The sequence below is a fragment of the Camellia sinensis genome, chromosome 12 (assembly GCF_055761805.1).
Source record: "Camellia sinensis isolate YWXY chromosome 12, ASM5576180v1, whole genome shotgun sequence".
NCBI lineage: Eukaryota > Viridiplantae > Streptophyta > Magnoliopsida > Ericales > Theaceae > Camellia > Camellia sinensis.
In genome coordinates, this window is record NC_138972.1 from 136,236,579 (window position 1) to 136,250,182 (window position 13,604).

The 13,604-nt window shown below is 34.9% G+C and overlaps 1 protein-coding gene and 1 long non-coding RNA gene across 3 annotated transcripts in view; one reads left to right on the forward strand and one right to left on the reverse strand.

Annotated features, from left to right (window-relative positions):
• LOC145804803 (DUF21 domain-containing protein At2g14520-like) overlaps positions 1–13,604 on the forward strand; it is a 170,031-nt gene that overhangs the window by 124,960 nt on the left and 31,467 nt on the right. The gene's annotated exons all lie outside the window — the stretch shown is intronic.
• Positions 8,332–10,746, reverse strand: LOC145804804 (uncharacterized). Of its 2 annotated transcripts, XR_014347266.1 has the most exons (5): positions 10,599–10,746; positions 9,691–9,743; positions 9,471–9,575; positions 8,991–9,367; positions 8,332–8,530 (listed from the first exon to the last, which is right to left on the reverse strand). It is a non-coding gene; the product is annotated as an uncharacterized LOC145804804 (long non-coding RNA). The 2 variants fall into 2 exon arrangements; XR_014347265.1 differs by lacking the exon at positions 10,599–10,746 and having other exon boundaries at positions 9,691–9,958.

The following is a 13,604-nucleotide window of genomic DNA, read 5'->3' on the forward strand; positions in this document are numbered from 1 at the left end:
AAAAAAAAAAAAAAAACTACATGTACAAAATGATGTGACACTATTATGAGCATTTACTTTATAACAAAAATCCTTCAAATTGATTAGTAATTATATATATGCCAGTGGCACATTATTTTTGTAGCAGATTCTGTATTAATTATTTTTGTAAGGATATGTTTTCCCATAACGATATCAGATGAGGGTAACATCTCGTTCAAAAAAAAAAATGAAAAAAAAAAGATAAGGGTAACATAACTTGTAACACAATGCATGAATTACATCCTCCTCTTATGTACAAGCGGTTGGCTAATGATTCAAAACTCCCTGCACATTCATACACAAGAGCTGAAAATTTAAAGTAACACATTGCATGAATTGATGACTATGCATGAAGCACGGTTAGCATCTTATTAATGGATTATTATGGTTGAGTTAGGGGGGGCGGGGGGGAGGCAAATAGACTTGAGTATTCGCAGGGGCGGCTCCAAGGCGTGGCCAGGGGTGTCACCCGAACCCTTAGTAATTGAACCCACTAAAATACAACTTTGAACCCATAGTTTTAAATCCTACTATTTTGAACCCACTATTTGATAGTGTTGATAATGAGCTTATTATGCAACGATTTCAAAATATGAAATCTCGTTGTGGTCAATTATAGAAGCTTGTGTATTAGCATGTCTTTTTGCTTAAATAATAGTATCAATATATTGAAATATTTTTGTTTATAATTTTAGAATTTAAATTAATTTGTTGATTTTTTTCTCCATATGTGATATAATGATTAATATAAATTTTCTGTAAGATATATGGTATTTAAGTTTTGATTGACACCACTGACAAAAATTTTTGGAGTCGCCACTGAGTATTCGCCTAAGTTCTTTTGCGACCTCGATCATTTCTGGCCTGTCTTCTTTTTTCATTTGGGTGCATCTCAAGGCAAGTGCTGCTACAACTTGTAATTGTTGTTCTTGCCCAATTCCTCCTCTTTCTTTCAGAATTCTTGGATCAACAACTGCAATCAACTTATCCTTGTCTACATCGTCTTTCACATGTGTATTTGTTAACTGTCGATAATTTTCGCTACCTTTCATGTCTGAGGTTCTTTTCCCGATCAAAAGTTGAACACGAATTATGCCAAAACTATAAACATCGGACCTCTCAGTGAGAAAGTCCGTTATCAAGTGCTCAGGATCTATAAATTCAAATGTTACCTGTGTTTCTCCAGAAAGAATTGATAAAGATAACGAGAAATCCCAATAATTTAGCAACACCACATTGGTTTATGATAATATTACCTGGTTTTAAGTCCCTATGGATGATGGGTGTTGAAAACACAGTGTGCATGTAAAGAGACTACGATAGATGACTGCAAGCCAGCAGAGAACAAACAGAATGCAAAGAGAAAAATATATCACAAAAGGGACTATGATTGATAATTACAAGATAACATAGAACAAATGAATTAGGCAAAGAGAAAAAAATATATGAGTCCTGATACATGCATATTGCAACTAGGTAAATGATATACAAATAGAATTTTGTTTGGTAAAATTTTGGATTCAACTAACCCAAACAATGCAAAAACCGTCATTTCGGCATGATCAGGTCCATTCATTCTATGGAGGGAAATTTCAACTAATATTAGAAGACCTGTTACAAAGGGTAATTAATCCGAATGAAAAGAATGCTTTCATTACTCCTGGATAGAGGTGGCAAACGGGCAAGTTTGAGCGAGTCTAAACATTTTACGAATTAAAATAGCTCAACTGTATGCTTGTTATAATTAGTGAATAATGAATCCCTCTTCCTCATGAAGTTCCTCGACAGAGAGCTCCTCCAATAATATCCTTCCATTTTTTTTCCAGGAATGTCCTAATTTCTCTGTACAAGCAGAGGTTGCTCTTATTCAAGATTGACAATAATGTTCCTCTCCCACAACCCATACGATGAGCGTACTTCATTACACATGATACCCTTCCTTGCTCACCTACCACGCAAAATGCTTCACAAAACTGTACTATGAAAGAGGGGCTACTTGCTTTTGAATCAAAATCTGATTTGTGCATTCGTTTTTTTGGATAAGTACGTCATATTATAACCAAAAAATAAAAATATACAATGAAGTTCAACACACAGCTTTTGATGGGAGCACAAAAATAAACAAAATAAACTACTCCATCAAAAAACAAACTGAGCTTATAGAAAACAAGCACAACATTCCCAACAAAACAAGGATTCAGAATTTCCTTCTAGCATTCTTCAAGTCATGAAGTTTCGCTTTAAGTTTTCTTCTGTTATCCTCTTTTGAAGTCTCCCCATAACTAGGATCACTTGGAGATGGACTCCTTCTATTTCTCAACTCTTGACTTGAATCTCCATTTCCTAACTCGTCCATATCACATGATTCAAGGACATCAAAGGCATTAGATGTTGAGGGGATAGAAGACTGCGTCTCTCTCTCTTTGTTGATCAATGGCGTTGAACCTTGCCCACCATCTCTCCCCTTTTTCTTCACCACTTCCCATTTAGTCGGAATTTGTGTTTTAGTGTCCTTGACTCTCCACTCATGTTTGAAGGAGGGAGGGTTCAAAGACTTTGGCTTTTGAGGGCACAAATTAGTGGTATGGCCAAAAGTCTTACAACCATCACACCTTTGGGGCTTCCATGGTACCTCAACTTGAATCTCATATGGGTCACCATAACCAAGATTTATTTTGAAAGACTTAGGGATCTCTTTATTTGCTGGCACTTCAATACAAATTCTCACAAACGTAAGTCTGCTTCTCTTGAAAGTTGGCTCATCCAAATAAAGAGGAGTTCCCAGGATACTAGCTATGTAACCCAAACCCTCTTCACTCCAAAGTTCCAAAGGAACATTGTACAACTTCACCCACAATGGCACACTTGAAAATTCACACTTTGTTAGTTTTAGTCCAGGTTGCCATTTTTTAATAACAATCAATCTAGCCCCAACATAATAAGGGCCATCTTCCAAGATTGTGTCCATAGCCTCTTCACTTTTACTTTAAAAATAAAAAAACTATTGTCAATGGAGACAACGTCCTCAAGCAAATTTCCCCAAAGTTTCTCCGCCCAAGTTTTCACATAATGGAAAGAGAATCTTTTATCAATGAAGTATCAAACCAAAGCATTTTCCCAATGAGAAAAGCCTTTTTTTGAGATCTCAATAGGGACATTGTAAATGCCATCTACTTGGTTCTCAATCTTATGGGCACCTATTTTATACTTCAATTTTGACACATTGTTAATCTCTTCTTTAATTAAAGAGCTCCCAACTTGTAGAGGTTTACCTGATATAGCAAGTGTATCCAGACCTTCACTACCATCTTCCATATGTAGATCAACCGAATCCTCATTTCGACAAGCTCGCACGGGCTTATCACTCTCTCGTTGCTTGGAACCCATTACTTCTTTCCTTTGATCAGCACTAAGTGAGCCAAATTTATTTGACAACATCATTTCGTTTGCCACCAATGGGGACACAGTGGTCAATTTTGGCCACTGCTCAACATCAGTTAGCACTCTAGTTTGTGTGTTCCATGCATTAGGTGTTTGATGCTGCGATTTGTGCATTCTATGCAAAACAAAAAATTGTTATTGCAGCAGAATGGGAGTTGAATTGTGTACAGATTAGTGATACATAAACAAAAGTTCCATAGCCATATATGCTTCAATGAAGTAGGCATTTTGTTCATTAAGTACAAGAATATTGTGAATGTAAGGGTAAAGTTAATACTCCAAAATTCTATAATGGGTTAAGACTGCAATTCAGTAATCGGAACAGAAGATTGCATAATATTAAAATTGAGTCCTGAAACTTGGGCATTCTAGAAATTGAAGAACCTAGGAATGATATGGTTGCTACAACTAGTAAATAATCATAATGCAGAACACAAATTTTCTATCTCACAAGGGGTGGTGGAGACAAACAGAACAGTTTAACAATGTAAAACAATGAGAGATGAGTAACATAACTTGTAATACAATGCATAAATTCGCAACTATGAATGAAGCACGGTCACTATCTTATAAATGGACTATTATTGTTGAGGTAACGAGGTGCTAACAGACTTGAGTATTCGCCTGAGTTCTTTTTCTACGTCAATCATTTCTGGCCTATCTTCTTTGTTTTCTTGAGTGCATCTCAAGGCAAGTGCTATTACAGATTGAAATCGTTGCTCTTGCACGGTTCCTCCTCCTTCCAGAATTATAGGATCGACAAGTTCATTGAACTGGTCAATGTCTACATAGTCTTCCACGCAATTATTTAGAAGTTCACGATTTTTACCACGTTTATTGTCATATGCTCTTTCCCCAGCCAAAAGCTCAAGAAGAATCATGCCAAAACCATAATCATCGGACTTCTCAGTAAGAACACCTGTGTGCACATACTCAGGATCTGCATATCCATATGTCCCCATTACCAAGTCTTCCACCTGCTTTTTACCAGGAGGAATTGGTATAGATAACGAGAAATCTATCAGTTTAGCAATGCCAAATTGGTCTATGATAATATGATCTAGTGTAAGGTTGGGTGTTGAAAATGCAGTATGCATGTAAACAACAGCATAAGCAATGTCATATGCAATATTTAGTCTACTTTTCCACATTAATAACCCATTATTCTCCATCATGTCTCCTTTTCTTTCATACAAGCGGTTGGCTAATGATTCAATACTCCCTGTGCATTCATACACCGAAGCTGGAAATTCGAAGTCTAGGCAACAACCTATTAGCTTTAAAACATTCTTGTGACTACTCATCAATGTTGTAACCACTAGGTCACGAAAGGACTTGACTTCGTTGGAATGCGGATGACCATTAGGCTCATCATACTTTTTAATATATTTTATGTTAGTGTATATTAATGTATGCTTACTTTATGCTTACTTTAGTGCTAATGCTGTTAGCCTTTCGGCTGTATGTAATAATAGTGCTTCGGCCACTCTCAGTCCCTCTCCTATATAAGGAGCCCCTCACCATTTGTAATATACAACATTCAATACATCAATCATAATACATACAATTTATTCTCTCTCTATCAATTTATCTTACATGGTGTCAGAGCTAGGTTAACAACCAAGTCATTCTGCTTCACCGGCGGGCGGCAGCCTCGCCTTGGCCGCCCGCCGGACCTCTACACATACCTTCACTCCGCTGCCACAAATTCCATAACTGAATTGAACTCCTGTCTCTCTGAGGGAATAATCAACACTTTCACACCAGTGAGGCCGTGGATATAGATCGCAGGTCCGTCTATGTTGTAGCTTTATCTGCATTGTCGTCGCCGGCGTTGGAGGTCAATCTCCGGCCACACCTCCTGTGGTGCCCGCTCTGCCGGTTTCAGCTCCACCACCGGCCACTCCACCTCCGGCTACTCAATCACCAGCTACTCCGGCCGGCAACATTGCCTTCGCTGCCCGCTGGAGTTTTCAATACAACACACATACAGAGGACACCACACAACACACAGCACAGACAGAGAGGAGCGGCTCTCCCTCTCGAGGGAGTTGCTCTCTCTCTCTCTCAACCAGATCTGTTTCTCTCTCTCTCTGGGTCTCTACCTCTAAGCTCCATCCTTCAATGGACAATCCATCGCTAGGTCCTCCCAACTTCTCTACCCAAACAGATACTTTACTTCGGAAGAATTTGGATTATCAGAAATGAAGCAAGAAGACAAATTGTATGTCTGCCCCGCCATTGACATGGACAGAGACACCCGATACAACATCCCTGCTCCAACCGCTGCTACATCATCGTTTCGCTAGCTGGTTTACAGTCCTCATCAACACCACGATATCTCTCTCTCTAATCTCTCTCTCAATGTGCATGGGGAGAGGGCCTTGATCCACACACAACCTTCCACATAGATAGACAACACAGACCAAACCCATCTCTCTCTTCTCTCGCTAGAGAGAGAGAGCTGAGGCCGTGTGTCATTTCCTAGACAGAGAACAGCCATGTGTCATTTACATGGTTTCTCCGATAACCATCGCAACCTCGTCATCACACCCTACGTATGAGGACCTGGACCCTTGCTCATTAAATTTCAGAGATTTCCGACGAAGGGCAGCAACGCCCAACAGTCTCAAGGGACACTTTCGAAAGTGGGCTCAAATAAATGTGAAGCTCCTCCAATAATAGCAGCTTCTTCACTCAAACCCTCATCTGCAATCTCAGATCAACACACAAACTCTCTCCATCGTCAGTCCAGCTCGTCATTGGCTCTCACTCACCTCAGGCAGAAACACCGCAAGGGCGAACCCATCACCATGGTCACCGCGTACGACTACCCTTTCACGATCCACCTCTACACCGCCGGAATCAATATCTGCCTCGTCGGCGACTCCGCCTCCATGGTTGTCCACGGCCACGACACCACCCTTCCGATCTCTCTCGACGACATGCTCGTCCACTGTGAGGCACCTTCAAGAATCACTGCAGCTAAAGCAATTGCACCACATGGGCATGTCCCTCCGCCAATGCTCCCATTATTTTCCTTTTTCATATATATATTTATTCCGCCAACCAATACCACTTTTTTTTAAATTATTCTATACTTTAATAACATAAGTGGCCTCACTTTTCCACCACCTCCCTCTTTTTCTAAACAATATTTTTGTACCACCGCCCACTCCATGATACCCATTATTTTATTATTATTATTATTATTATTATTATTATTATTATTATTATTATTATTATTATTATTATTATTATTATTATTATTACTCCGGGTTACATCCCTCTCATCAACTATCTTTTATTTTTTATATATATCTATATATATATGTACATTCCAACCACTTCTGATTTTTCAAAATTTTCTTTTATTTCATTCCACAAAAAAAAAAAAAAAAACAATTTCATCAAAACAAAACACAACAATTTATTCAAAAAAAAAAAAAAAACACAACAACACAAATCCAACACCCACAACAACAAAAGATTTGTTTTCTTTTTTGCAGACAGCCACCCACCGACCTCACTTCTTCGCCTCTTCCGCCGGTCTTTTCTTCTTGCCTCCGTCCTGGGCGGCCCTTGACGGTGCTGCCTCTGTGTTCCCCACGCCGCCGAGCCCGTTCACTCCCCCTTCACTACAACAAATTTGGGATTTAAAGACGAAACAAATTTGTCCCAAAATGTATATATTTCGTCACCCAAACTAATTACGACGAACATTTTTTGTCACCCGTTTTGTCGCCAAAGGGTCGTCGCTAAAGGGTCTTAGAGACGAAAAAAAAATTCGTCATTGAAAATGATAAATTTATGACGAATTTTTTTGTCTCCAATACACTTTGTTGGGAACATACTTGTAAGTAATTAGCGACAAAATATTTTGTCATTAAAGGAGAAATTAGAGACAAAAGTATTTCGTCATAAATATAAGAAATAGAGACGAAATAATTTTTTCACGTTTAATATAAATAAAGACGAAAAATTTTTGTCAAAGAAGCTACCAATAGAGACAAAAACAAATTCATCATTAAAAACGATAAATTTGTGACGAATTTTTTTGTCTCCAATACACTCTGTTGGGAACATACTTGTAAGTAATTAGCGACAAAATATTTTGTCATTAAAGGAAGAAGTTAGAGACAAAAGTATTTTGTCATAAATATAAGAAATAGAGACGAAATAATTTTGTCACGTTTAATATAAACAAAGACAAAAAAAAATTTGTCAAAGAAGCTACCAATAGAGACAAAAACAAATTCATCATTAAAAATGATAAATTTGTGATGAATTTTTTTGTCTCCAATACACTCTGTTAGGAACATACTTGGAAGTAATTAGCGACAAAATATTTTGTCATTAAAGGAGAAATTAGAGACAAAAGTATTTTGTCATAAATGTAAGAAATGGAGACAAAATAATTTTGTCACGTTTAATATAAACGAAGACGAAAATTTTTTGTCAAAGAAGCTACCAATAGAGACAAAAACAAATTCATCATTAAAAATAATGAAATAATGTCAAAAAAAAATTCGTCACACATTGAGGGTAATAGTGACAAAATGTGACAATATTTTTTGTCATGACAAATTCATTTAGCGACGAAATAAAGAATTCATGACAAAATTAATCATCTACCTAAGCTAAATAAGAGACAAAAAAACCTTCTTTAGGGATGAAAAATTTTGTCAATAATTTCATAATATTTTTTTCCACATTATATACCTATTTTATCAAAATCTAAATTTTAATTCAACAAATATGACCCTGTTCATGTTGAAACCTGTTGAATATAACAATTCCATCACAACTTAACCTAACCTGTTATCAACACATTTACGAATTAACAAAATGAAGATATCCATTCATCACTACAAATAATTTCATCCTAATATAATAAAATAGTGAAATATCCACAAAATATCCAAAAGTTATAACTTGTTCAATTCCACCAAAAATCCAACAATAATTAGTGCAACTCCAAAAAGTATGTGTATTCTTATCAAACAAAAATGAACATTCAAGCAAATTACATCATTGTTGCACGTCAAAAATGCCACCCTAATCCAATCTGCAAAAAAATAAATTAAAAGTTTTAGTAATTAATCAATTATACAAAAGATTAAAAACATTAGTAACTCATCAATTTACAATTAGATCAATTATACAATTTGTCCTTTTAACAGACTTTTTTTGAGATTATGAGAACAAAAAATTAATTTTAAGGCTAATTCACAAATGGTGCATCCCATTAATGTGTCGTAAGTTCATACAACTTATATTGGTCCATCCTAAGGTGTTTCTATTGGTTCCTGTACAAATCTGTAGTTGTGTGATAATTTAGCATTTCGATGGCTTTTTTTGAAGCTTTAAGTATAGAGAAAAATATATATTTTTTAGACTAATTCACAATTTATACATTCCGTGCACCTGTACAAATTGGATGTCATATGCATGTTTCCATTACTTCATAATTCTTCAAACATGTATTCTTTTATAAAATTTGTTATATTAAAGTTAATATACTTTACCAAGAAGTATGTCCACTTGTGGATGAGTCCCCTCCACTTCCAAAGTGTCCAGTGAATCCTTTGGTCCTCAAAAAGTTGACAACATCAGCCATTATCTCCCTTTGCTTCTTCTTACCCTCTTCAAGATTTTCTATTTTATTGTTTTGCATTTGTATTTGTTCCTTCTGTATCTCTATTTGCATCTCAAGGTGCTTCACATAATCATTTGTTTCAGCATATATGGTAGTGGTCCTCCTAATAGAGGATGAAGGTCTCATGCCAAGTCCCTTCACATAGCCAGACCTTGGCTTTAGGACTTTGATTGATAGCTCTTCTGCAGTCAAAGGGGTTGATCCCAGCTGTGAGAGGTGATCAACCTGTGTCTGTATCATATTTTCCTATCAAATATAAAAAAAATTAAATAATTATTAGAAAATTAAATAAGATTATAACAAATAGTATTCTAAAATTTTGTTAATAAAAATTGCAATATATACTCACATAATTACACTGAGCTTGAGATGAGATCCACTCATGTGTTTTCTCATTATAGTGAGTTTCCTTGTACAACTCTGCTAGATCAGGTAGCATCTTCTTTTCTCGTGCCTAATTCGATAGTCCAAATATTCAATAAATAAAGCTAAGAATCTAATATAATTCTGAAAGTGCAAGGATACGTACCGGTTTTTCTACTCTAACAGGGATTGACCTAGAGCCACACCTATATTTTGTATACATCCTTTCTCTGTTCGCGATGTTGGCCTTTGATTGTTCCTATAAGGAAGAATGACCAATATAACAATGAAATGTATCATTAGTTAGACAAATATGTTGGCTTTTGATTGTTCCTGTAAGGAATAATGAACCAATATAACAATGAAATGTATCACTAGTAAAACAAATTTAAAGCTTGATAATAAAGAAATTGCATTGTTCCTCTCTATCATTTTCCTATATATCATTTCAACTTAAAAAATATTTCAATTTATTCACTAGTTTCATTCAATTTTTTGAAAAATAGATTAGAGGACTTGTTGAGATTTCATCATAAGATGGTTTTTCTAGGTGAAAAAAGAAAAACGAGTAATTTACACCATTCACAAATAGGGGGCATATAAGCATGGACAAGATAGATTGTGAAAAAATCCATTTACATTTCACAAGATATGGAACAATTACTGATACCAAACTCATAACCCTTTCTTTCTTCCACAACTCTATCAAATCTAAAGTTCTGTCTCAATACCCTATATTAGTTACTTAGCTAGTTGCTTACCATTATCATGAAACTTCAGACCAAACCCAAGAACAAACAGAAAATTAATACAATCATAGAAACTGAAGTCTTAGTTCTTTATTCTATGATGTGAAAGATGCATTTTAAGGAACCATAAATTAATCTCCTATTATGCGAGCCTTCCAATCCATGTTTAATAGTTTCCCTTTCTCATTTTCCCACTTATTTGGTTTTTATTATGCTCCACTTACATGCCTAGAAGATAAAGGGAAAAGAATACATATGGAATTTCATAGCAAATTGATTGTGTTCTTTCTAGTTTTTTTAGAATCTCTCCCTATTCTAATCAAATTCTTTCTTCGTTGATATAATAAAAAAGATGAAAATGTTACCAGAAATTCTTTAGTGTTTCACTTTTTATCAATAAGATCTATCCACTTGGTAGGATCAACATTCTTCGGTGGGTGGTTTCTTGCATACTCCTCCCCTTTAGCCTTCTTGAGCTCCATGAATTGTTTGTGCAGCCTATAGGTATGGTTACTCAATCTCCGACCAAATTTTGTGCTCATTGCCTTCTCTATATCAACAGGGTCTCCTTGTAAATCAAATTGATCCTGCAAAAAATAGATAAGTCATAAATAATTCTTATAAAAAAATAAAATAATTACAATAAATAATTAAGATTTCTAACCTATTATAAAAATGAGTAAAATGTCCTATAATAGAGTAGACAACGAACTTATATTCAAGCATTGAAACATCGCCTCCTTAATGGAGGCATCAACATACTTCCACCTACGAACACTTGGATCTGGTAAACGAGTTCGCACTTCTACACCAATCTTTGAGGCTAGTTTTGAGGCATAGTCCCCTACCGGTGCACGAAATTCTGGAGGGATAGGCACGCTAAGCTTTCCATCTCTATCAACAAGGCCTTGAACCTCTTTGCCTCGAGTCGGGCCACGAGCATGCTTAGCAGTTGATATTGTGAAGCCATAATATTGAAATAGTATGTGAACAAATTTAATTAAGATCTCAAATCAATGTAAATAAAGAGTGTGTCTTACCAATAGTATTACCAGCAGTCACCTCAAGTTGAGGCTCCACATTGAGAGGTGGTGGCGGATGGCTAGCCACCTTAGGACGTGAAGAGGTATGCCCCTCTTCTGATGTGTGGTTTAATGCCTCATGATGAGATTGTGAACGGGCCCTCGATGGTATCTCTAACAGCTGAATAACATAATAAAATATGAATATATGTACAAAGATACACATGTGTATGTGTGTATGAATTGAAAGTAACAAGAAAGAATATATTTCACAATGCATAAATGCATAGTACCTCATGCTCAAACGAATCATAGGATTGAGTGTCACTGCCATCTTCAGCCTCTGACGGTTGATAATCATCGTCATTTTCCTCAATTGGTATTTGTTTTTCCTTCCTCAATTTCTTATGTTGAACCACAGCGTTCAAACAAGTTGTTATATTCTTCACTCCTAGAGCATTCATTCTCTCACGGTTTTTATGAATAGTCTTCATTCTTTGTTTCTCATAGTTCGTTACCTTCTTAGTTGCGGTACTTGGTTTGGTCAATTGCTTTTTTGTAGCGTCCATTTTGCCCAACTATAAAGCATAATTGAACATTTTTTTGGTGGATATGCATAATTGAACATTAGATGTAAAGAAAAGATAATTATATATTTCTATACATAAAGCATAAAGCAACAACAATCTCAACAAGTGGATATGTCATATAGGCTCTAAATCATTGAAATATGGCTAGAGTGAGATGGATGATTTTTGTTTTTACCATTTACTTATCGTAGAACAAATTAATTATAAAGCCATCAGACACAAATAATTTTTTTTTTTTTTTATGTTTCTTGAAATCAATCGTAAAAAATTTACGTGAAATATTTTTGTAAAAATTATTATAATTAGTAAGTGCCCCCTCTAAATTAAATTTCTGGCTCCGCCCCTGAATGTCAACCTAGGGTTTTGACCACTTGTGTTTGGACCAAGTACTAGAGATTCTGTCAAAAGTCACTCTGATGAAATACCAGAATGTACCTAGGATGTTCGTCATATTTTTCCCAATTAGAAGATGTGAAATCAAAAAATAGAATTAAGATTACAAACAAATTATAATGAACCAAATAAAATATTAGAGACTCGAACACCCAAATCAGATAGCGTTTTTTTTTTTTTAAAGCCAATTAGTATGAAATTAATTACAAATGTGCAAAATATATTCTATTAAACCAAACAATAATAATCCAACACCATAAAACTAGAACCCCAACAAACAACCACCATGATATAATGGTTTACAAAATAAACAACTTAATACAAACCCTATAATTAAAAGAAAATGATCAATCTGTCTTGAACACATTCACCTTTATTCTCCTAAATAAGAAAATGCACAACCAATTAAGTTCTCAATTAATTTCCTAACAAAAATGACCGATATGATTCAATGATCAAAGAAATAAACACAATTAAATTCCCCGGGTTGATTACTGATAACCTTAACCTAAACCATAACCAACCAGAGCACCAATACCTTACCTTGTCATTTCACAATTAACTTTTCTAGTTAATTTTTTAAAAAATATTTTAACTTAACTTGTTTTAAAAAAGTAAATTAAAAGTTAATTTTTGACCTTTTAAAAAAAATATGCAAAAAACATAACATTTTATTTTATTGACTGTGTTTTATACTTTTTAACCAATATTAAAGATTAGAATTATATGACAACCTTTAAGGAAACAAAATAGGGAAAATTTCACAACAGGTTAAAATTATAAAAATAATTACAAATTAATGATAAATTTTACCATTATTAAGGAATAAAATTATCAAATTCTCCATGTACATGTAATAATTTTTTCATGAACACACTGGGGTAATTTAACCAAAACAATTAAACAACACATATAATCATAGTATATTATATATATATATACACACACAACACATATCTGACAATGTGTTGTATAATTTAAAATATATATATATATATATATATATATGATAAATTACATTAACCTCTTAAAATAACCAAACCATTTGTGGTTCTATCTCTCACTGGACACGCTTTTTTAAAAAAAAAAATTATTTACTGTGGCCTTCAAGTTCTCTTCTTTAGTCTTCCCCCGAGAAAATAATAACTAATTCAATAACATTAGATTTTTGTTCTTTATCCGTGTTTCTCTCTTCACTTCCTTTTTTTTTTTTTCGGTGTGATATTGACCCAAAAATTCTGAATGTGATAAGATAACCTTTAATGCAGTATAGATTTGTTTTCCCTAATACATTTTGTTTTGTCTGCTTTTGAGTTCTATGATGGACAGCAGAAGTGATGTCCAAGTTCGTGTGAGTGGAGGGCTT